Source organism: Anolis carolinensis, chromosome 3, assembly GCF_035594765.1.
Source record: "Anolis carolinensis isolate JA03-04 chromosome 3, rAnoCar3.1.pri, whole genome shotgun sequence".
NCBI classification, from domain to species: domain Eukaryota; kingdom Metazoa; phylum Chordata; class Lepidosauria; order Squamata; family Dactyloidae; genus Anolis; species Anolis carolinensis.
This window is the reverse complement of record NC_085843.1, coordinates 121,770,823-121,797,690: the sequence shown is the minus strand read 5'-3', so window position 1 is coordinate 121,797,690 and position 26,868 is coordinate 121,770,823. Positions and strand designations below refer to the sequence as shown.

At 39.3% G+C, this 26,868-nt stretch overlaps 1 long non-coding RNA gene across 2 annotated transcripts in view; it reads right to left on the bottom strand.

The window, feature by feature from the left end:
* LOC134297566 (uncharacterized) overlaps positions 1 to 26,868 on the bottom strand; it is a 115,477-nt gene that overhangs the window by 4,773 nt on the left and 83,836 nt on the right. For both annotated transcript variants that reach the window (XR_010004359.1, XR_010004360.1), the window contains exon 4: positions 9,944 to 10,040. This is a non-coding gene — a long non-coding RNA (uncharacterized LOC134297566). The remainder of the gene's footprint in view (positions 1 to 9,943; positions 10,041 to 26,868) is intronic.

Genomic DNA, 26,868 nt, shown 5'->3' with positions numbered 1-26,868 from the left:
ATTTAAATGTTGTTAAAAACTGAAGAAAGCATGACCAATAAGCAAGTAAAGATAAGAAGGCACAAACTTGGATAGAAATGTTTAGAAATAATAGCTGTTGACGAGTTCCAAATACATAGTCTCCATGATTACATGGCTATAGTATACACTTACTCCTAGCCCGGCATGATTACCCCAATCCCAAATTACCAGGAAGCAGCCACTGCGATAAATTAAGGCTCATTTCTCTGTTGCGGAGGAAGCATCTGACTGAGATTTCAATCCCATTTTTGTAAGTGCTATCCTTTGCCATGGGCAAAAGCAAGGTCCTTGTTGCAATTCCCCATTCCAACAAAGATGAGTGTGCAAGAAGGGGGTGGGAACATCAGTTGGCAGCTTCCTGGGTCACAGAAGATCCATCAATCACAGCAGCTGCTTCTACAGCTGCTGTACATGGTGACTAGGGGACTTTCACAGGGAATATGCAGGAATTATGAAAAGCAGTTACACATATTATGCATTCATAGTTGCCCTACATTATTCCAGGCATTAATTGCTATAATTTAAATTGAACTTCAATATACTACACAATGAGCCATGAACTGGTAAGCTGTGTGTTCACCCATCCAATCTTAGGGAAATAAGGGCGCTTCCAGACATTACTCAACTCCACTCCGAAGCAGGTTTAAGTAACCTGCTTCAGTGCAGGTTTGAGCCTTCACTCCCGCTCAAAAAAACAGGATTTCCCGGGCCGGGGGGGGGGGGGGTTACATGCCATCCTAATTAAAATCAGGATAGCATGAAGACTCCCTGACGCCCCCCAATTTCCCCCTAAACTTTAAGTAAAAGGTACCTGATTGCCATAACTTCCCTCCTTGTGTCCTCCTGGTGCAAGTTATGGTACATTTTACTTAACTTTTAGGGAGAAATTGGGGGATTGGGGGGAGAGGGTGGGTGCCATTCCACACCTTTGGGCTCCAGGAGCCCAAAAGGTTTAGGATGGCAATGGAGACTCACCTCTGGGTAGTCCTGAGACTAATCGGAAGTGAGTCTCCACAGGCCCAATACCCCATTAGACCTGGGCCATTCAGGAAGGCCCTGATCTAATGGGGTACCAAATTAATTGAGAACAAACCAGAGAACCCTTAGTTTGTTATGAATTAATTCATTTTTACCAGAGGCATTGTTTGTATGCCTCTGTTAAAAACCGAGACAGGTCCCTTTTTTATGTAGAAATGAATTAGTCAACTTTTCAAACACAACAGGAATGGAAAACCTTTGGCTCTCTACATATTTTGGATTTCAACCCACACACAACAAAAACACTAAGGGATTAAGAGAGCTAGAATCCAAAGTTAAGGGCTAAAGTTTCCCAATCACAACAGAGGGGATGACATCAGAAACTACCCTATGACAGAGGACTGTCCTCCATAAAATAGAACACATGCTTGCTACATTTAAAAAGTCAATACTACACTTATGATCAAATGATGATCCTTAAGCTAGTCTCCTCTATATGTTTTTTTTACTATAGCTCCAAGAACTGTTACCCAACACTGCCAATAGTCAATGATAATATGAGCTTTACAGCTATACCTCAGTTAATACACTAGATGTGTTTCTGAGAATTCATTTTTTTTACAAAAAATGTAGTATTAATAGCAGAAATAAAACAGACAGAATAGGGCCAAGTTTTACATCACAAAAAGAAGGAGTTCAACATGTTTCATCAAACTATTGATCCAAAACAAATAATATGTACATGTGAAATGAAATAACCAGGTCAAGTTATGTAAGCCTTGCAAAAGCAAACAAAACCTTCCAGAGATTAGTTGAAAGCTTCTTCCAAAATGCATACAGAGATAACTTATTTTCACCAACCTCTGCTTTTCTTATAATTTCCATTTTGGCAGCCAAACTTAGAAACATCAGCTTTTTTGTCATGCTGGCTAACTGATAAAGTAAGTATATCTGCTGTCTTTTCTTTCTGTTTTACTGTTCACACAAACACAGTAAACTGAAGGAAGTTGTTTGCCATGCCTGTTGCACAAATACAGAAGGTTCAATTAGAGTAGAATCCTACTCTTTCCTAGCTCAAGTTTTGTTTATTGCATTGTTTATTGCAGACACATTGCAACCCTAAATCAAAGGTTTCTGTTTTTTCCAGCTCTCCTTTACCATCCCCCCAATGCCGATGCTTCCTTAACCTACACTAGAGAGAGAAAGGGGGCAGGCATAAAAAGAAACTGTGCTAACTGGAGTATGCCTGCTTTCTAAAACAGCAGTGGCATGTTACATGGGAAAAACTGGCCTCTTGTTGCCAACTGCCATCAAGTCAACTTCAATCGATGGTGTCCCCAAGAATGACATCCAACTCATCAAACCCATTCCTGAGTATGTGAAACAAGTGTGTCTGTGTCTTTAAATCACCTGTTGACTTATAGTGATATCATGAATTTTTCACAGAGCTTTCTTAGACAAAGAATACTCAGTGGTGGTTTTGCAAATATCGAATAACAATTTTCCCTTCTGGTTTAGAATTGTCACCTTTTCTTCTCTGTCTGCATTCCTGCGCTCTTAATAGCTGCTTAATATCACTATAGCAATTGTCTCCTGGCATAAAAACACCAATGGACAAAGCTTCACTGAGCAAATTCCACTAAGAACATCTGTGAAAACATTCCCCCAATAGGAACCCTTTAAATCTTTTGTGATAACTCAGAGTCTTTTGAAACACCAGTTTTGGACTTGAGCCATTCTCCAGCTTATCCTTTGAGCAATAACCAAAAGCAACAAGGATGTTGACATTCCTTGGAATAAAGTTAAGCGATAAAGGTCTCGACAGTGTCAAGTCATCCCCAGTTGCAGAATATTAAATATTTATATGTAAATATAAGTTATATGGAAGATCTAGTAAGTTTGTGGGATATTTATTTTATTTATTTATTACAGTACTTGTATCCTGCCCTTCTTACCCAATAGGGGACTCAGGGCGGCTTACAATAAAAACACATATATAAAAATAATATAGAACATTCAATCAATTAAAATTAAAATTAAATACAATAAACATTCATAAAAATATACATATATACAATTAGCGCATTTAGAGTCTACAAAACTGGGTCTGTCATTGAGTGCTAAAGCATGTAGTAGTAATTGATACTGCTATTGTTGTTCGAAGGCCTGGTCCCACAACCAGGTCTTAACTTTTCTACGGAAAGATAGGAGGGAGGGAGCCTGCCTGACATCATTTGGGAGGGCGTTCCATAGGCAGGGAGCCACTACTGAAAAGGCCCTGTCTCTCATCCCCGCCAGCAGGACCTCACCTGAAAATCTTAAATTTCGAGGTGGGTCGTAGTGGGAGACACATTCGGACAAGTAAGCCAGCTCCTTGAATTGTGCTCGGTAGCTAATCGGCAGCCAGTGGAGCTGGCACAACAGAGGAGTAGTACGGGATAAAAACATGACTTAAGCATGGGCTTCTGAGGAGCATCAGGAAAGCAGAATTACTGCATAGCAAATATGAACCCTGTGGGCTTTTAGCAGTTCCTGGCCACAGCTCTTCTGAAGAAAACTCCATGCAGAATTGTTAATGATTTTCATTGGGAGAAAAAACTGTGTGTGTATGTGCACATGTCAACATACAGCCTATTAGGGCCTTTTACCCTAGCACTTAAGACCTGGCTCTTTACTAGAGCTTTTAATCTATGCTAATTTTATCAATATTTGTATGTATGTATTTTTATCCTTTATAATTTTATCTTGTAAATCGCCTAGAGCATCTTGGATGGAGGGCGATAAATAATTAAATGATGATGATGATGATGATTAGATTTTATCCAAGTACAAATGAAACACAAGATATTCTTTTAATACTGACTTAATGGTTGGGTTGTTGACCTGAAGTTTGTCGGTTCAAATCCAACCTGGTGAGAGCGGAGATGAGTTCCCTCTATCTGCTCCAGCTCCGTACGGGGACATGAGGGAAGCCTCCCACATGGATGATAAAATCATCTAAACATCCGGGCATCCTCTGGGCAACATCCTTGCAGACAGCCAATTTTCTCACACCAGAAGTGACTTGCAGTTTCTTAAGTCGCTCCTAACACAAAAAAAATACTGTGTTTACTTTTTAAAAGCTATTGTTTAAAATTTGTAACTATGAACATGTGCACTTTTTCTTGAAGGGGACCAAAAACTGCAGATCAAACCAGGTGGCGTTTAGTGGTTTGAAAACTGAAGAAGGGCTCCAAGATTAATCCTGACTCATCTGTGGAAACTGCAGGGTGATCTTAGGCAAATTGCACACATGCAAGAACCCGCACACACACCGGCCTTAGAAGGAGGCAATGAAAAACCTCTTCAGGATGAATCTTCCCAAGAAAACCCTGAGTTAAGGTCATCATATATCAGAGTTGACATGATGGCACATAATGCAACAAAAGAAACCCACACTACTCAAACAGCCTTAACTGGAATGTGAGGGTGAAGAGATATGGATGATAGGGTTCCATTGTCTACATATCACTGAACACACTGGAAAGATAGTGTTCTGAAAGCTACCTCCTCACACAGAGATTGCACTTCTATTTTGTTATTTTCAAATAAACTGGAATTTTGGGATCTCTCAAGAAGAAACACAGGAGTAAGGATGCATGGGGATCACCAGTTGACAGTAACTTTATATAAGGTGCCTTTTAAAGAAGCAGCATGTAAATGTGTGGAAGCTTTTCTACCATTCATTCTACACTATGGAACACTGCATTTCTTCTGGTTCTTTTAAATTTAATTTAATTGCTGAATGGCACACACACCAATATCTGTAATTTTCAATGTGTGGCTGCAATTCTGCCTTTTTCTATTGGTACTCTTTCTGTATTAGCCTTCTCTAATCTTTGCCTCTCTGCTGTTTTGTCCTCTAATGACAGGCCAAATAATTCTCCACTGGATTAACCTTGTATTCAGACATCAACAAGTGTCCCACAGAACAAATATTTCTTATTATTTTCCTTGCGCTGAAACACCCTGAAATATTCCAAAGGGAATGTTGCACAGAGAAATACATATGATTTTTTTTCCTGAAAAAAATAGTCAAACAAGTTGTCGCCCAGATATGTTTCCATAAAGTGTGTTTCTTCACAAAAGAATTCCTCCAGAAGACTTCAGGACATTCAAATACTGAGAGAAAACTACAGAGCTGTTGCTGCTCTATTATTGCTACCAATGGGATTTGTCAGCTATCTAAAAATGCATTTTTCAATCGGGGAACTATTAAAATTACTTTCCATCCCTTCTGCAGATATGGTCATATGACTGTTGTGTCTTTGAATTTGGTAATTCCTTTACCTTGGATGTTTCTTCACCTGTTCTCACAGGATTACTTTTTCCAGTAGAACGTCTTGAGAAATAATGCCTGTACATTCTTATACATTTATCAAAACAAAGGCATTTCAAGATTATAAGGGCATTTTGTAGTAAATTTATAAAATGTGGTTTTCGGTATCACCTCAGGTGTGTCTGTATTTATTGGTTTCTGATTTCCAGATCTCTGGAAACCACTTTTGCAGTATGGTTTACAATAAAAAACAGATATATTTATTATAATAAGCCAAATACAACTGTAAAAGAAAATGTATGAAAATATGTCATCATTCAACATGCCTTTAAGCGGTATGGTAAAAAAAAAAAAAACATGGTCAGCAGACAGTTTTAAACACTAAAACATATTTTAGCATTATAGTTAAGGATTTCTAGCATTTCTTTCAGCTGTAACACAATAATAAACAACAGCTATAAGCAATCAATCATCAATAAACATTGATTTGTATTTTAAGAAGACTTTTTGCTTGTTTGTGCTATAGTTTATTAACAAGCATACAAATTATATCACTCAAAGTCTTACAAAGTGTCTCTTTCTTTTAGATTGTTTCTTGGTTACTGACATTGTCTCTACATTTTTCTATAAAAATGATTTTGCTCAGTGTAGATGAACTCTCACTGTACATGCAGCGAAATAAATACAAATATGTTTGTCAGCTATTCAACGCCCAGGAACTGGAGAGGCATTCTGTGTAAAAAGATAAAATTGCTGTTTAAAGTCTGTATAACTTCACCTTTTAAGGTAGTGAGTAGCCTTAATTTTTTTAAAAAGAGCTGGAATTTACTTGTGTAGTTATAGGTGTATAGCCTAGAGTTATACATTCATGATTGTTCACAATCCCTACATGTTCCTGTAAAGATCGTGAAATCCCCCAGCCCCCAATAACTGGGCAGTAGCTAGCTATCCTCCTATCAATTGGATATTAGAAGACATATTTCCATCAAACCCTCCCATGAGTAATCTCCAGGATGTGAGAAATACAGAAAGAAATGTTTCTGGTTGTTGCAGTAGAAATCACTCACAGAAGAGAGAGAACATCAGTCAGCTGCTCCTCAAATGACAGGGAAACGGACTATAGTTGCTCACAGGGACTGCTGACTAATGTGCTGGGCATTTCCCCATAACGATACAACTATAGTGGCTACATATTTATTGATAACTGAATCCAGGTCTTGCTGGAAAAGCTCTGCCAAAAAGTAGAAAGTCAATATCATTGAACTTCCTGCCAACACTAGTGATGCTTTGTCATATTGAATATGGGACCCTTGCTGCCATCATCCGTCAGAAGGCCAACTTCCTGCTCATCAATGTGCTAGTAAGCAGTAGGGTTGTTAGAATGAAAACTGGAGAGGGTTCCCATCCCTTTAATGGGTATGTACAAGAGGGAATTTCAGCAAGTGTAGTTTCTTACTTACAACCTCATCAGATGAGGGAAAAAACAGCGGCATGCTCCACTTCATTGCCCCTTTAAGCACATAGCCCATCAGCTCCCATTACATGACACACTACTACTTCTGGCGGAGCTTCATGCTTAAAGTGGCAATGAAGTGGGAGATGCCACCACCTTGGATTAATGCTCCCCCCTCCCCCTGGGATTGCCTTGCCAATAAGCTGGGAGATGTGGGGCATGGGGTGATGGCTTCCCCATGCTCCCCGACAGCAGTCACCAGATTTGCCATAATTCATGGTGATTCTGACAGTCAATGTGAAGAGTTCCCTAGTTGTAGGAGAAGCAACAGCTGCTAAAATTCCCTCTTTTACACAAACATTACAGGGCTAGGAATACTCTCCAGTTTTCACTCTGGCAACCATAGGTGCAGGTAGGGGGCAGAAGGTGGTATTCCTTCTTCTCCATGATTAATCACCTCTTGTTGCTGCATCAAACCAGGAAACTTAGAAGGCAAGTGCTTCTGGAAGAGTGCTTACCAGACAGGTCTGTTACTTGGTTCATATCCTTTGTAATTCAGAGGGCAGAGAACATTCTCTTGGTGTTGTACCATGTAAGGAAGAGCCTTGCTCAAGTGAATCACCCCTCCGGACAGAATGCCAAAGCCTCTTTTTCCCCACCCTCTTCCCAAACGCTGTTTTCATGGATAAACTCCCACACAAATAGGAGAATGGAAAAGAGCCATTGTTTGTTTGAGATGGCTAGGCCTATGAAGTGGATCGCAATAAATAACATGCCTGGTCAGCAGCCGCATAATCTAGGAGGGTTTGTTTTCACAGCTTTGCCCTCCGCCTCAGTGCCGATGGCCTGTCACTCCCTGCAGAGCCTGGGAGCATGTGCCAAGCTGAGATACCAACCCCACAGAGTCTCACCTGCCATGCCAAATATTCACATGGGGCGGGAACAATAACACTTTGTGAAAACACTAATAAAACTTCACTCAGCACCTTCCTATCCCTCGCTCACTCTCTTTTTCTCTTTCTCTCCCCATTCTTTCCAGCTCACTCCCTGCTGAAACCACCAGAGGAGTGACTATGCCATCAAAATGACTGGAGACACTCCTCTAAAACCTGGGGTGTAGGCCGAGCTCTTGTTGTGGCAAAGAAGAAAGAAAACAGTCACTTAAAGGCAGTGGGTGGGAGGGGGAAGAGAGAGAAAATAACACAGCAGGCTTGAAGGGTCTGTCTTAATCAGCCACAAATCTGTTCCCACAACACCTCCACTTGAGTCAGGGCCCCGTTGCAAAACAGCTGCGAAGCAATGATTAAGCCCGCATTACTGCAGATCAACTTCAACCTGAGAGAGAAAGAGAAGCCACACTCTGATAGGATGCAGGAGAATGAACTCTGCATAACCTGAAGGAAACGCTGATCCTTCTTTTGTCCTCTTTCACTTCTTAAGCAAGGTATATGTGCCCGCTCCATTTGCTTCCATTACATTTTGCAACGCACCATAAGCAGCAGATTATCCGACAACAAGGTTCGTCTCTTATGTTCCCAGGCCTCACAAGATTTTATGAGCTTCTGCTGGGAAAGTACAGTGAGCTACAGTTGTACACTTCCTCCTCACAGTTGTGTACTTCCTCCTCCGTGTTAGGAAAAAAAGTTTAGAATTACCAGTTTTTCAACTGGCCCTTGCAATTGAACTTGAGAACAATTTGAACTGGAAGAAGTAGTCAGGCAGAGCAAGGCAAGAGATACTGATGACCTGCAACTCCCATTAGCTCAGCCAAACATGAATTAGGGAACTGTGAAAGCTAGAATGTCAAAACATTTGGAGGACCAACGTGCTGGAGAAGAGAATGCATTTAAACTGCATGGAGTTGCTCAATCCTATACCTCAATATATTTTTTAAAAACTATAGACAGTATGATGTAGTGGTATTGGACTAGAACACTGGGAGACTAAGGTTTGAAGTCCAACTCAGCTACTGGGTGACTTTGGATACATCACACTTTCTCAGCCTCAAAGGAAGCCAAGGGCAAACCTGTAAATAATTCTGCCAACCCCCCATGAAAGATTCACTTTAGAACCACCAAAATAACTTGAAGACACACAACAGCAATTTTTAAAATGGCACAAATACAGCAAGATATTTTTCTTACCAGTTGGTAATCATAGCAAGGCTTAATTTATGCATATTATGCACATATGTTCTGACATTTTGGGCACCAAGATTATTATTAAGTTAGGTAACATTTTTTCTCTACTGACTGCATGGAAGGAAGAGTGTCATGTAGATATTATGGGCCCTTCTACACTGCCAAATAATCCAGATTATCAAATCAGATAATCCACAATATCTGCTTTGAACTGGATTATCTGAGTCTACACTTCCAGATAATCCAGTTCAAATAAAATAATATGGATTTTATTTGGCAGTGTAGAAGGGCTCTGGGTCTCGTATTATAACAGTGCAGGGCAAAAGGAAAATTTGTTTTACTCTCCCTTTAACATTTCATACAAGACAGGAGAAAATTTAGCAGATGAAGAATTTGTCACCAGTTTGTTTGCATTCCAGAAAAGAAGTTATACCAGCTGAGATTTTGATGGCTTGGTCCTGAAAAGCAGGAAAAAATTACACATTTGAATTGCTGTGAAGTTGCTAAAGTCGAAGGAACCTGGCCTGAAAACAGCTACCGAATCTGTAAGAATGTTTTACCTGCCAAGAATTTCTTCTGTACAGTGTTTTTCTTCCTACTCAAATCATATATTGTGCCTCTAAGACCTGCATGCCTACAGCAGAGGTACTGTAATAAAAAAGTTTCTTCCATTTATTTGCTGTCAGTCATTCAGCTTTTAATGTCCTAATTTATCTGAGCATCAGCCAGTATTTCCAACTCCGTGTGTTAGACTGCAACTCCCATCGTTACCATCCAATAAAAAAGCTATGATGACTGAGAATGGTGGGAAATGAAGTCCAACAAATCTGGAAAACGCCAGATGAGTAATATAACAATTAGTAGGGAGAAATGTTCAACTAGAAGGCCTCTGTGATAAGACAACTGTCATGTGCCATTTCAAAATCTGTATTTTAAAATATTTTGTTTTTAAAAACATAATGGTTGAGATGTATCATCATGTGACTATATTTCCATAGCTGTGCTATCAAAATAAATTCCCCAAACCCTTACCTTTCAGCAATGCACACATATATGCATCTTAAACGGCCATCAACACGTTGCCAGAGTTCATGACCAAAATGGAAGTCTGCATTCCTTAGAAAGTTGTCTGAGGAAAAATTTAGTAATTGTATGATCAGAACAGCTTCTTCAATAACCAAAAAAGTAAGTCCGATTTACAAGAATAACGTATGCCACCATCGTTCACCAACAGGATGCCACAGAGTGCAATGCAATACAATGCAAAGTAATAAAAACCAATACAAAGTTCACTGAGAGAAAGAGCAGGTGTGTAGCTTGGGGTGCCCTGCCAGTTCATTTTAACTTGCCTGCATGACCCTCAAAAGTTGCAAATACAGACTTTGATGTCCTGTTACAAATTGGATCATTATGTAGTATCTCTCATTTCATTATCTATGCTTGCTCCCCCCTAGATTCCGTTTCATGTACTTTAACATACATCTGTGGTAAAAACCAAATGTAAACACTCACTGTTAACCTTTTTAAAATTTTGACAGTGAAACGTTAATAAGCCTTTGGCCAGCATTGCATGGTAGTTAGAAGCCAGAAATCTGTCCTGGGTTTTTCTGCCAAATATAATCATATTGCATCGTGACAGTATACTATGGACACTGGACAGCATTGCTTTATTTGTTAAAGGAGTAGAGAGAAATCTGGGACATGATCCAGCTAAAATTAAGGACTTGGTTGTATGGTTGTGACCTTAAACAAACCTAAAGGCTTATTTCTCAGAGATAAAAGATACATGGAAGTGTGTTTTAAGTCCCATTTACTTAACTGGCAAGATTGACCATGTGCTTAATTTTTCCATTAGAATTAATAAAACAACTTCAGTGGCATCTTTATTTTTTCACATTTTGGATAATAATAAAAATGGAATTTTTGTGGATTCAGAATAAATATTGCACTGATAACAAATTCGCCCTGGTGGCGAAGTGCGTTAAAGCACTAAGCTGGAGACCGAAAGGTCCCAGGTTCAAACCCCGGGAGCGGCGGGAGCAGCCGCTGTTAGCTCCAGCTCCTGCCAACCTAGCAGTTTGAAAACATGCCAATGTGAGTAGATCAATAGGTACCGCTCCAGTGGGAAGGTAACAGCGCTCCATGCAGTCATGCCGGCCACATGACCTTGGAGGTGTCTACGGACAATGCCGGCTCTTCGGCTTAGAAATGGAGATGAGCATCAACCCCCAGAGTCAGACATGACTGGATTTAATGTCAGGGGAAACCTTTACCTTTACCTTTAACAAATTCTCCATTGGCAAAATGCATACAATCTTACCTACAGGTTGTTGTTGTGTGCTTTTCTGTGTTATCGCAACTCTAAGGTAAATCCATCACAGGGCTGATAGTGTGTGACTCACCAAACTGTCCTTCCATAGCCAAGTGCAGAATTCAACCCTGGTCTCCAGAGTCCTAGTCCCATGCTCAAACCACTAGTTCTCATATTGCTTGATCTCAAGTTACTTTGGGGTCTATGCTAGTAAAACTGATATTCACAAAATATTCTTTACCTTTCCATTCAAAAGGAGTATATCCAAAAAGAGAATGTCAAGATTCCACAATTCCTGACACTGGGATTTGCTCCAGACTGACACTGAGATTTGCTCCAGACTTAACAATAGATCCTTTGAAATAAAAGCTCGGGCTGTGGTGCAGGCTGGAGAGCAGCTGCAATGAATCACTGCAATGAATCCCTCTGACCAGGAGGTCATGAGTTCGAGGCCCGCTCGGAGCCTATGTTTGTCTTGTCTTTGTTCTATGTTAAAAGGCATTGAAAGTTTGCCTATATGTGTAATGTGATCCGCCCTGAGTCCCCTTCGGGGTGAGAAAGGCGGAATATAAATGCTGTAAATAAATAAATGGGATTTTGATTACTCATGAGAAGATCTATCTCATAGTCAAGGTATATCATTGCTGTCATGCATTTTGCTAAAATTCACCTAATGTGGAACTTCAAAAATGCAAAGAGAGTGAAATAGGTAGATGGCTTTAACAGAAGGCTGGAAACGATCACATTATTATTTATCAAGCTTGTCTGCAATTAGGTCTTTTCTTTTTCTAGACCCAATGGATCCTCAACCATCTGGTTAGATATTGTTTATTATTGTCAACTACAGTAATACAATAAGAGAGGCCTGTTTTAGCCAGTACTAAAGATATCTAACTACCATAACCATGGCTACTGCTAATAAGTCTCGTAGAGGAAATGTATTTTAGTAGTGTACCAGATGATGAGAGGAACAACAAATATAGACATAGAAGTGGGAGCTTAGAGAACACATGGAATTAAGTCATGAAAGGAAAAAGAGAGGGGGAGTAGTCTGGTTGTAATTGGCAACAGTCCTCCTACTATCACCATCTTTCTTACTATTTTAATTCCTACTTCCCCATTGGAAATGTCACCTGCATATTCTTTGGATATTGTTATATCCTTGTAAGAATTAATACACAGTTGAAAGTCAACGTCTTCTATAAGGGAGACATTGGACTCACATAAAGCATGAAAAGGTTATGAAAATTACACTTAGGTCAAAAAACATCATCTTCTCACTTACGTTTTGTGTTCTGGTGTAGCTACACAAAGACAACAGATATATCTACGGAATCATTTCCAAAGGGTTAATGCACATAGATACTGTCACCATAGGTAAAGGTAAAAGTTTTCCCCAACATTAAGTCTAGTCATTTTCAACTCTGGGGGTTGGTGCTCATCTCCATTTCTAAGCCAAAGAGCTGGCATTGTCCATAGACACCTTCAAGGTCATGTGGCCAGCATAATTGCATGGAGCACCATTGCCTTCCCACAGAAGTGGCACCTATTGATCTACTCACATTTCCATGTTTTCAAACTGCTAGGTTGGCAGAAGCGGGGGCTAATAGTGGGAGCTGACTCCACTCCCCAGATTTGAACCGCCAAGCTTTCGGTTAGCAACTTCAGCAGCTCAACGGTTTAACCCACTGTGCCACCAGGGGCTCCATACTATTTATTTATTTATTTATTTATTTTTATTACAATATTTATATCCCGCCCTTCTCACCCAACAGGGGACTCAGGGCGGCTTACAATAAAACGCATATATAAAAATTATACAGTGCCATATAAATCAGTTAAAAATTATTAGCTTACATCAGTATTCATAAAACACATTATAAAATACAGGTAGGCCTGTACAGTTCAAAAAACAAACCAAAAAAACAGACTGGGTCTGTCGATTGAGTTCAGCGTACATGATAATAATTAACGCTGCCAATTATTATTCAAAATACTACCACCATACTCTTGTAAAATATGGTGGTGGAAGTGACCTGGAAGTGAACAAATATGGCGTAGAGCACCTGTTTTCAAACTTTCATCCTCCTAATGTTTTGGACTTCAGTTTCCGGAATTCCTGACTATCGGTCAAGCTGGCTGAAACATCTGGGAGTTGAAGTCCAAAACATCTGGAGGACCAGTTTTTGGGAAGCACTGCTGTCAAGGTTTCAATATTAGAATCATAGCTATCAAAACCCACTGGGTAACTTTGAGCAAGACACATTTTCTCAGCCAATAGCAAACATCCTCTGAATAAACTTTGCAGAGAAACCATAGGGTTATGTGTCATCAACTTGAAGACACATAACAATAACAACTGACTTCGGGTCCTCTGGACTATGAAAATAATGCAGTTTGACTCCACTTCCATGCTATAGGACAGAGGTTCTCAAACTGTGCTCAGTGCAGCCCTTGGGGCTCCATGGGTGACAGTCGGGCTCCATGGAGCCATGCTGCTTTCCTCCTCCCCCTCCTCCCCCTCCTCCCCCCCTCCTCCTCCTCCTCTGCTTCCACCTCCTCCTCAGAAATGCAGGTAAATTAAAGTTTGGAGCTGACGAAACAGCAGCATCATCCTCCCAGGGCACAAACTCTTTCTCCCCACTTTCCTTGTGTCCACACTCTTTTCCTTGCTACCCAGATCTCTCCCCCGCCCCAACTTTCTTTGCTTCCAAAACCTTATTTCCCTCCCACTGCTCAGGGGGTGCTTTTATTGTGCTTTTCCTGCATGGCAGAAGGGGGTGAGACTGGATGGCCCGTGGAGTTGTTCCTATTATTATTATTACAACTACTGCTATTATTACTACAGAGGGTGGATTGCCATCTACCAGAGGCGCTTTGTGCTTTTCCTGCATGGCATTAGCAGGTAGACTGGATGGCCCCTGGGGGTCTTCCATTAAAATACTGTTAAGTTTATGTTTGTTAAAATTGTTCTTAATTTAAAATTATATTGTTCTTTTACTTACCTTTTTTGCACTACAAACAAGATATGTGCAGTGTGCATAGGAATTTGTTCATGGTTTTTTTTTTCAGTGAGTTCACACAAACACTCTCCATTCATCTGCCTCTGTCTCGGCCCATCTGTCAAATTTTAAAATGCAATGCGGCCCCTGTGTCCAAAAGTTTGCCCATGCCTGATATATAAACATATGTCATATATAATATACAATCATTTCTTGGGGCTCCATGAGAAACTTTTGCTTCAAAAAGGGGTCTCTGGTTGAAAAAGTTTGAGAACCCTTGATATAGAATTATGAAAGCTGTAGTTTTACAAAGTCTTTAGCCTTCACTGCCGAAGAATTCTGATTCCTGACCAAAATACAACCCCAAGGATTCCATCACATTGAGCCATAACAAAGGGGAGTCAAATTGCATCAATTCTACAGTGTAGATATGTTTTGGAAAGGGAGTCCCCACTTTTTAGGTAAACAAGCCCTCAAATTCATACATCTGTAAACCACTATGGGATTATCTAGTAATTTCCAGAGGCTAAGTAAAGATTTCTGGAAAGGTCCTAGTGGGCCTTTGGAGTCTTTTTTATTACATCCCATTACTTACTATCTCACACTACTGAAGGAATAAAGAGATTTTAGACCGAATTGTCCTTTACTCTCTTTTTGTCAAATCTGTTAGGGAATTCAGGCTGGATAGAGTGATTTAGGTTAACCTACCTTTGTACCATAAAACACATTTTTGTGTGGGAATGCTATTCCTGTTACTTCCTTAGAGCCCTTCCACAAAGCCATATAACCCAGAATATCAAGGCAGAAAATCCCACAATATCTGCTTTGGACTGGGTTATCTGAGTCCACACTGCCATATATTCCAGTTCAAAGCAGATAATGTAAGTTTTTATGCAGCTGTGTGGAAGGGGCCTTAAAAAAGAAGGGGACATCTGTTGATGTTCCAGTCAATATTTTTTAAAAGTTATTTTTATTGCTATTTTTTTCAAAGCAACTGTATCTTTGTACAGGATATGCTGTTATACATACATTATGGTGCACAATGTCTGAGCCAACAATTGCGTTGCAAAATTCAGAGTAATAATAATTTTATTTTTGTAACCACCCCCCCACCCCTCAATCTCTCCAAGGGGACTTGGAGTGGCTTACATAAGGATGACCCCACACCCGGTCATTAAATTATCTGAAGTAATGAAATTATCTGAAGGATAACACTGTTTTAATTCATTTATTACTCTTGGAAGAGTGAGTTAGGTTTGAAATGGAACCACCATTTACATACAATGTGATCCAAACAAAATTCTCCTCCATTCCTTCCTTATAGCTGAACTGGTCATCCTCCACTATTTAGCTCACAATGCCATTCTGCTGGTGCTGAATAGACTTGAACTGAGTACTATCTGGATGCAAAACCTTAGAAGAACCCAACATAGCTGGTTGTGGGTTGCACTAAATAAATGTAAAAGAAATGTCAGTTCTGGAGCTAGATGAACCTAAGTTGTATGCTACTCTATGTGTGTGCACTGGCTCCAAAAATAAATAATACTTGCAATGGGTATCATCATTTGATTAGTATCTCCCAGCAGTTGCATCATTCTAAGTGGAAAATCAAGCAGTAAAAGCTGGTACAGATTGATAAAAATTGCTGGTCTTAAACTGCCAGAAGAGAGAGAGTAAACCCTAGAATACTGATACAATCCACATATTCATTTCTGTTTCATAGTGCCATGCTATGGATTAACAGTTTCTGTGAGAGTTTGAAGACAAACAGAGACACCCATTCCTTAGTATTTCAGGAATGCATGCACTTGTAGGGTGCTTAATCTCATAGCAAGAATAATCTGTTCTGGAACAGATCAGATCTCCCAAGAGTCATTCTGAAAGTATTGCATTTGTGTAAAGTGCCATGTAAGAACACACTTAAAGAGATTCAGTTGAATGGATGTTAATTTGAACAAGATTCTACTTCACTTAAGAAAGCAGGTAAAAAATACATGGAGTGCTTCCTGGAGTGGGAGGGATGCTTTTGTGGACTGATTTCACAATGAACAACCAACACAAATATTATTTTTTTCAATGTGTTGCTTCCAGCAGCATACATGCAGAACTTTAATAGTCAAGGGCTGGAGACTCCTTGATCTCGCCCATATGTGATAAGCAGGGAGATCTGAGTAGTAGTTTTGCTTACACTGAATTGTAATAAATAGAAGGTGCCACATAAATCAGAAGATATAATGGAACAGGGACTTTCATTGTAGATCAACATTGAGTAGAACCTCAAATTGCTTGTATTAAAGGGATGTTTCCCTATCCTTTAGATGATCTTTGTAATGCCTATAGGTGCCAGATGTGGTCACAATATTCACCCATCCTTCCATGCTTTTCCTAGTACTTGGTGCAAAAAGTTGTTAAATATGAGTGGCAGAGATACATAGAAATTATAACCTATTATGTGGGATAAATATGCTATCAGGGATAATAAAAATTCTCTTCCCAGTTCAGATTTGAAAAGGAAATTCACTTAGAACACATAATTGCCCTCAAAAGATTTCTGTTTTATGATAGTCATTACCTAAATGTTTCACACAAGAGATTTGTTCCTATTAAGATGCTTTGAACTTCAGTTTTATAAGTACATTTTATTTAATCTTTTTGGACCTGATTCGTTTTTTTAAAATGCATCACTTGAAACAAAGGTATCTTTTTGGCTGCGAAATAAAATGAGCTTCACCTTTAATGGGTAAAAGCTTATGAAGAACTCTGAGGCAATTTCCATAATGAATCAACTCTTGCATGAATGTAACCATTTGGGAAGGAAAATATACTATCTGCAAGATTCCTACTAATCTGGATGGTTTCGGTGGGACATTCAGTACATATGGATATGTATACACAGACGTACAAACACAACCTCACTATAAGGATAGTTGTGAAAGGTTTCCTGTGTATCCTACTTGAGAGCAGTTGTTGGCAAGAGCTCTGAGAAAGCTAAAGGAAAGCAACCAGCCAGTCATGCCATCATAAGATAAAGTCTGCCAAGAAAGCCAATCCACTAAACATTATGAAAGCAGCTTTAGAAATTATTCAGAAGAGTTCTGATGGAGGAATTTCAAAGGGCAACTGAGGTGTAATTGAGAATTAGGTGGGGAAGGGAATCCTGTACACAACCTACATCTTTGGCTATAATAGATGGGCCTACTGGGAATTGTGGGCCAAAATATCAGGTCCCCAACCTGACTTAGTGATTCAGAGTTTGATGTATCTGCCCCTGTTTCTGAAGTCTATTTCTCTATTCTAGTGCAACTGGCTGTGTGTGTACTGGGTAGTTTGCTTATCTGAATGGTATGAGAAGCATGTTTCTTATAAACTCCTTCCCTAGTGACATATCCCAGTACCTCGATTGCAATCTTGCTGTCAGCTGTGCACGTGCAAAATTACAGAGTTCCATAGGATTTATACTTACAGAATAAGCCTGGCAAGCAATGAATTTTTTTAAAGTGCAGAGCGCTTACCCTGAAACCACCTGCCCCTTCAATAGAATGCCAAAAAGAAAGAAAAAAATGCTTGACAGAAAGGAGACTGAAAGCATGACTGTTTTAGCCTAGTGTGCTAACGCCTTGGTAGTAATAAGAGGCACATGGGCTGGAGGTTTAACTGGCCAGAACTAGACAGACAGAACACTTAAAAAATACTTAAATATATCATCTTGCTGTAAAATATAGCCAATCTAATTTTGCTGGCAGCCTTCCCTATCATCAGGGACAATACTAAACCTTGGATGTACTCCAGCCAGTGCTCTGGCCACTTCTACATAATAGTGAGGATATGATGGAATGAAGATTTCATAATGATGAATGTGAAGGTTGCTGAGAGTCACAGTATGCTCTACAGCAGTGCTAGGACCAACCAGAAGGTTTATGGGGCCTAGGGTAGATGCGATATTAGGGGCTACAATGTTCCATGTAGGTGTCAAAGTCCATTGAGTGACATGTCATAACCAGGTAAATGTTGTGCACAGGATTTTTGGTGGGGAAGCCTTCGCTTTGCTACATTGGGTTTGATAAATCTCAAGCTGTACAGTGGGCCCTTGGCATGTGCTGTGGTTTAGTTTCAGGATTCCCTGTGGATACCAAAATCTATAATGACATATATAATAGAATATATAATACAATTGAATATCATGGCATATTTAAATAGAGTTCCCTATATAAAATGGAAAAATCAAGGTTTGCTTTTCCTTTTTTAATATTTCAAACCATGGATGGTTGAATAAAGGGATACAGAAGCCATGGATGGTGAATCCAAGGATATGGAGAACTGACTCTACAGGCCTGCAATTACTCCAACTAAGAAGATATTTTTACATGTCAGGAGACATTAGTTGAGTCATCGTCAGGTTACCTGGTCATTACAGCCAGGGAAATAATGCCCCTTTTTAGGACTGGCAACAAAGAAGATACCATGCCACGTTGTCATTGTTAGTTTTACATATGTGAAACTCTGAATAAGGCATGCTGGGGCTGGGAAGACCCATAGTGTACACTCAGCCTACCATCCACTGTCAGCATTCATCTTTGTGAAGCAATGAGTACCTTACATTATTACAGGCCACACAATCAGCAGATTGCATTGTGTGACTTTTGTCAAGGTAGCTGTCCATTGATGAAAAGCTAATTGGTTCCTAACAGCATCTATATGACTGCACTAAATAAAGTAACCTAAGGTGAGAACAATAGTAAAGCTAAGGCCAGAACTCACACTATCAAGTGACAGTGGCCAGCAACAGCAAGAGTGTGTCATCTCCCTTTGGGGGGGGGGTTAAACAATTCAAACATGAAGGAGTCAGATGTCCAGGAATGAGAATCACCTAATGATAGGGCTCTCTCAAGACAGCTCAAAGTTGAGGTGATGAGGGACCTTGCTCCCATTCAGGAGATGGTGGGTACTGAGAACACTGAAGACATGCCACCATCCTTTTCTGAACAATGAAGAGATAGAAAGAAATTGGATCAATCCCAGCAGCTCTTAAATAGGAAATGCTGATTAATTAGGCACCTGATGTTTTGGTGGCAGCTGTCCATAAGTCTCCCAGCAAGCTTGTTTATTTGGATGACTGGTAATACTCTTCAGCATTAGTGTTTTTTTGACCTTGGACTGGCAGTGGCTATACTTTGAAGAGTCCATCTACTCCTTGTTGATTTCTTGTATCTGGACTGATGTGTTGTTAATACAACAATAGGACCAGCTAATGACTGCCCTATTGTTTCTTCTTCATCTGATTTCTGGGTCACTTGCTGACTGAAGTATAGAACAGTGTGACACATTCAGGAAGCAAAAGGCATTTCCAAGAATTCTTGCCATCAGTAGTGCAATATGGAGGATCCATTCAAGTCTGATACTGGTCTCTGGAATAGGGTTTCATACATTGATTTCCTGCCACTTACCTGCTTCCCACTCACCAGAAGCTTAAATTAGGCTGCTCAGGAAATCCAGAATAAACTCTGGGATAATAAATCATAAGCCAGGCAGTCACAGAGAAAATGGCAATTCTGGAGACAGCCACATTTTCCTGACACTGGCTCCGGACAGTAAGATATGACTTCTGCAAAAGTTCTACCTATTGATCATATAACAACCCCCCCCCCCCCAAGAAAAAATTAGCGATAGACCCATGATAGCTTGCTTACTGAAGATTTAAACTGCACTGTACCTTATTACTTCAAACTAAAGAATTATTGAAAGAATTACTTGTTTAACCTCTTCCTTCCCCCCCCCCCCTTGCCAATTTAATTCAGTTTTGGAAAGAGGTGCATGCATGATTAACTTTTCAATAATGCTAGAACAACAATCTGATGTAAATGCATCGATCAATTTAATGGAAGATTGTAAAGTCAGCATCAGCAGAGAAACCAATTTTATTGATTCGATTAAGTAACATTTTAAAGCATTTTGCCTGGAATTATTAAAATGTGCCTACATGCAAAAATGCGAAGCATAGTGCAAAGAGGATGATGTTTTTATTAGACCAATTTTAGTTTTTAAAGTGTGCAAGCTCTGAAAATGTACATCTTGGTTGTCAAGCACAGTTTCCCAGAGCAAAGATGATAACAAGCAAGAGGCTTTGGGAGCTTCCAGACAGACAGCTCCGACTGCTACCAATTATAAAAGGCACTGTGCAGTTATTCCGTTTTTTGCCTTTTTAATGGGTTTTTGGGGAAGGAAGAAAAAATGAGATAAATGGTCTGGAAAACTAAAAACATTGGCTGGCATCCTTTATGGCAGTTAAAGATTTGGAACCTAGAGTTATGTATCTGTAATTGCTTCATACTATGTATTCATGATTGTGGCATGCCAGCCAGCATCTGCTCTGAACAATGGAGGTATGTTCTGTTGGTGATAGAGGTGGGGCATAGTGACATTTACAGTGGGCAAGGCTTTGGCCTCTGTTGCAACTCCTTATCACACAACAACTCACTGGTGAGAAGGGGGTTAGAAACATCATCTTGCTGTATCCCTATTGCCAACAGAACATTCCTTGGAGAAGCTGCTGGCTGTGAAGTTTTGTTTGGAGAGTTGAGCCAGAAGACAATAGTTAGTTATGCAATGATAACTCAGTTGGTAATGCCATCTGAATTTCCCATCCTGCACCCCACCACATAAAATGCTATGAATGAAGCAAGATACATTCACAATAAGAGCTACAGCTAGAAGTCCTTTTGTCAGCAAACCCAATTATTTATGGACTGCATCTTTCAAAGGCAACCCACTTGCCAGGTCTTTAAGATGTTGGATGTCCTATTCCTACTTTTAGATCACAGGCTCAACAGAATTTATTAGGAGCCGACAGGTATTACTGAAAATATGGTTCTTAAGATATGTGTAAACTGTGACTAACAGACATGACTCACATCTAGCTGAACAGTCACCTTCTTTCTGTAAGGAACCCCAGGAAGTGTATCACTATATGGGATGGGAGCGTAGGCGCTGCCATGACACCTCCCAAGAAGAACTTACAGCATACCAAAATAGAAAGAATATCCAAATACCTTTTGTCAGAAACCCTCGTCCAGAAAGTCCTGGACTGATGAAAAATGTTGCAATAAGGAACTTTCTCACATCAAATTGCTAAAATTACTGTTATTTCCTTTGAGAATGAAATTAGAGAAGAAATACATCTCTCCAACACTCTCTTCAAACTACAATTATCAGGATTCTTTGGTGAAAGCTGTGATTTGTAAGGTTCAAGTACATATGATGATGGCAGACAGAAGTGGAGTCCATGTAGACCCACCTGTCATGCACAGAGTGAATTGACATGTGTCATATGCTGTGCCTATTGACAATTTCTCTTGCTCACCACATATTCAGCATCAACTCTGAACTCACATCAACATCAGATTAAACCAATTTGTTTTGGTCCAAAAAAATTAAGCTGGTGTATGTGAATGGTTTTATTTACTCCATGTTGTGATTGGATTTTAATAACTGGGTTTTTTTTATAATGTATTTTGTCTTATTGTATATTGCACTGGTGCTTGTAAAAGAAGAATGGCATAAAATAATTCAAGAATAGTTATTACAATTCCCTCCTCTCCCCATAGAAACAGTATGATGGTCTAAAGTGAAGATGTACATGCATAGCATCCCCAGATCAGCCCTGACCCTGAAATTTTGGGAATCCCCACTCACATGAATGAGCATTATTCATTTATGTTGGTACATATGTACATCCCCTTATCACACTAGCTCAAAACATGGCCAGTAGGAGATCTGAATGCTTGACACAGCAGTAAAAAAGGGGCAGCTGTGTCCACAGATAGGAGCAACTAGTTTCCAAATCAGATATTTATAATGGTTCCGTTTTACAACAGCTATAATACAAGTTGCCACTTAAAAAGTAATAAGCTCAATCCTCTTATGGTGTAACTGTAATGATGGCATACCCTCCAACATTTTGCAGATGAAAACTTGGACGCATGTTGCCAAGAATGAAGTCAGTGTGATCAAAATTCACAGACAAATGTTGGACCTCATTACAAAGGGAGAGAAAATGAGAGATAGCATTTTCTTCCCATTGCGTTCTGTGGCATTCTGTCGTGAAAGAAGACAGAGAGTTTACTCACCCCATCACTCAGGATGCATCTCTGTCAATTTCTAGTTAGACTATGCACTTCATTCCTCATCATATATCTCTCAGTTTTTTAAAAAATGTTGTAACTGTGCAAATTCAAATAGTTGCAATTCTGTAATTACATATTTGTTTAAAATTTAAAAAGCCCTGTGATGCGGGCACTCTGTGGATGATGGAATGGGAGAAGGAGGCTGTTGTCTTCTTCCATTCCATCATCCATGGAGTGCCCACATCACAGGGTTTTTTTTAATTTTTAATCGTGTAATTGCAGAATTTCAAAGGTTTGAAATTGTGTAGATAGCAGTTACAGCAACAAAACATTTTTAAAAGCAGGATAGAGTTATTTACCAGTCTTGTTCTGTGCCCGAAGAATAATGGCAGCAGCACGAGCATCGAGGGGCATGAAAAGACGGCCCACATGCACGCTCACACTGAAACATCACAAAACGAACTAAACATTGGCAAATACACAATTTCCCATTCCATTAAAAATCAATTTCTAAGCATTTCTAAGCACGGGGAGATGAGTGGAGCCAATTCCAGTCTGTCTTTCAAATCTACCCATTTCTACATGCTGCAGAGATGAAGTCCCACAGGCAATCCACAGAATGGGTTTGCATTGTTTGATGGGATCCGCAGGATTTCATCTTTGAAGCATGTAGAAATGGAGGGCACCTTCCATCTGATGAAGTCCTGGAAAAGACTACAGTAGTTTCCTTTTTTTGTTTTCAACAGGGAAAGCAAGATTCTGCCCCCTCCTGTTTTCTCCCACCATTGAGCTGAGTGCAAACCACTTTTGCACTTTGAACTCAATTTGCAGCAAATTTGAAGCAAGCTGAGGACAAAACGGGGAAGCAAGATGAGGCAAGAGAAAACGGGAGATTTTAAGGCTTTTCCCTGCCAAATTACAAACAGTTGAAGTATATCTGATGGTCAAGGTGATGCTGAGGTGACAAGCGGGATGGGTGAGTGTGTTTTGTATCACAGGCCAGCAGCTTGTAGCATTCAAAGGTGCTTAAAGTAGTTAAAACATTATATTCAGTTACTTTTGAGGAACAGGAAAGAGTTATTTTTAAACACTGTAGCTATGAGGGCCTGGGGGTATAACTGTAATTGATTGCTTTTTAAAAACTAATTGGTTGTTTAAAATTTAAACTAATTGGTCTTTAAAAGTAATTTGCAAACTTTCCAAATTTTCCATACTGAACTGTCCCTGATGTAACTGGGACAAGTCTGTGCTGAACTGGCATAATAGATTTAATAAACGTGTGTTGCATAAATATGCCCTTCAGCTACTATCCTACCCATTTTGTTGAAGCAGTAAGATTACACGAAGAACTTTTGAACTCATGAGCTAAAAGCAGAACTTGGACAAGTTTTGCCTTTCTTGAAGAATAACTCCCAAAATCCTCCAGCTTATGTGTGAGTCCAGCAAGTAACATTTGGAAAGTCTTACTAGGTGTATGTGTAAAAAGATTAAAAACAGCATTAGAATATGTTGTCCTTATTTAGAAATTCTTTCCAAGTGAAAAATATTACAATGCTGAAAAGGGAAGACATTTTGATCATCAAAAAAGTGATCAGAACATTGCAGTGAGGAGTGCTTTGTGTATCCTGTTATCGCTACTAAAAAGAACACTTAAAAAAAACAAGAAAGACTTGTTTTCCATTTTCAAGGGGGACTATTTTTAGCATAATGCCAAAGTGTCTGTGTTTGTATAGGAAGACAAAATGATTGATTGAGGGAGTGGCCGGAGGTTCCAAAATGGTTCTCTGGTGACAGCAAAAAAGAAGAATGGTCATCTCTGGAAAGGATGAATGCATTTTTTTAATAAATAATCTTTTATATATTATTTTTGGAAAGAAAGTATACAAAAACATTTAATCTTCTTGAGGAAAAAATAGTAGAGTATCTAGGATGTAATGGGGACCTCTATATTCAGAGATATAGGGAACCAATTAGAACAACCACCATTGTCTTAAGGTTGTCATACAATCCTTTATAAGAACATGTTCACACCAAAAAAAACCCAATTACATCAGCAGATTGTTTTATTTATTTTTTTACACATCCACCTTTTTCTCTTGGTATGGGGATCAACTAGAGTGTTGTTACACTAATACATTCACACAATGTCTCATGTTTAAACTACACTAGAGCCACTTTTAAAAACACTTGGAAAAAGTCTAAATGCATCCTGTGCATTATGGCAGGAGGAGGAAATTTTAGTACTCCAGATGTTATGGGTGTTTTCGTATAGTGGGTGGGTCTGATGGGTATTGTAGGCCCTAAACATCTGGCAGGTCAAAGGTTTGCCACTCTGCCACTAGGCTAGTCCACCTCTAGTGATTCTAAAGAACAACATGGAAAAGTTCATTCTTTGGACCACAATTGCTAGAATCTCTCCGCAAAAGTCTTCTGTGGCTCTTCAAGGCATTCTGTTGTGGCCCATACAAATAAAATCCTACGCACATAAAATCCTATGTATGTAGGTCATAATCAGTTTCCTGATTTTTATTTGGCAGCTGAGCACAGAAGTTTGGCAGACACACACGTAGCATGGATCAAACTAAGTATTATCTTGAAAAGTCCCAAGGGAAAAAGGAGTTTTCACTCAGTTTCCAAACTTAGCAATATTAACTCCTTCTCATGAATGAGATATGCATTGTCCCCATTCAACACATATGATCATACACAGAGAAACACAGGAAGGGCTTTTGAAAACCCACCAAAATCTCCAAACCATTCTGAAGCATTATCTATCAATAAGGATGGCTCTTCTGGACTATTCCATTCCCAAAGGTATGTTTTAATACGGTTTCTCCAGATTAAAGATATAAAGAATATTCACAAATGGTCTTGCTATTGATGAGAGAAAATATCTGAAGCTTCTCATAAACATATTGTACAATAATCATGAGATTTTTCACTCTTTGAGGCCTTTTTTGCAATAATAATGATTTTTGTAAAAATGTTGTTCAAAACAACTTTTTTTACAAAAAAATACCATGAAATAAGAAAAAAAATCAGAAAACTAAAAAATAAATAAAAGAAACAGTCTTGCATGCCTAGAAGAAAAATTTGACATATTATGCTTGTGTGAGGGAATATGAAACAAATGGCTACATCTCTACTACTGCTTAAAGTAAAGAAAGAAATAGTGCTTTGTCCATTAAAGCTATCTCAAGGTGACACAACTTCAGAACCATAGAGTAATTTTTAAAGGTTGCCTATATAATTTTTGTATTTTTGTTTACCAATATCAAGAGGCAAGTGGGCATTGGTCAGTCCACCCTCCATATCTACAGATTCTGTATTAGGATTTAACAATCTACAACTTGAAAATATTCCAAACATTCCAAAAAAGCAAACCTTGATTTTGCCTTTTTATGTAAAAGACATAATTTTACTACATCATTGTTTATAATGGGACTTGAGTATTGATGGATATTTGTATCCATGTGTGGACTTGGAACCAAATGCCAGCAGATCTTAAAGGCCCACTGTATATTCAGCAAAGACTATGATAATTCACAGCTCCCTGATATATTTTCCTGCCTCTTTCTTGAAACCTCTGGAATATGCATGTTACATTTTTACAGGAATACATAAAAATATCCTGCATGCTCCTATAAAGAAGATCCAGAATGTATAGGATGTCAACCAGGGCTAAATGCTTCAGAGTCCCTTTTGTTTACTGCAGAACTTCTCAATTTCCCTAATCTTTGAATGCTATTCTTGGAACCAGTACAGTAACAGTTCTGGATTTCCTGTTTCGCGTATACTCATTAGCCACCAGAAGAGCATATGGCCTGTAAGCCAGATGCAGCCTGGTATTTAAAATTCGATCTAGCCTGCAAAGTTTCACTAGCTCAGGTGAAAAAGGTGACTCAAGGAGAAACTACAAAATGCTCTCCAGGGTGAAAAGCAACAACACTTTTATCTTTTACCCAGTTTGGTGCAGCTGAATTTCTGGCTTTAGAAAAGACAGTGTCAAAGGTGCTGTGAGAGTAGATGTATTCCTACTCTACTCCCCATGTTTCCTTTACCATATGGGCTATGCAGGCACTATCCAAGATATTTGCTTTTAGCTGACAAACTGATTGCTTATTTACTTATTTGTTTATTTCTCAGCTTTATTCCATTGTCAGATTCAAGATGGCTTACAATATGAATTAAAACAATGGGTTTATCTACAGGAACCAAAAAAAAAAAAAAAACTGGACTCATCTCAACTCCAGTGCTGGATGTCTCTATGACACATGATAAATTCTAGTAGGTATCCAGACTATTTTGCCCTTAATCCAACTTTGTTCTGCACTAAACAAAGACAAGAGATATGCCAGAGTTTGCAGGAAAGTCCAGAGTATCCTCAGCTTTGAGTCAGGCAGGACAGCTGGACTGGGTCACTTTCAGCCCAATTCATTGTCCACATGCACACTGCTACCATCACCTTTCCTTGCACTGATTAGTGCTGGAAAGCAAATATGTAATCCATGTTGCTGTCACTGC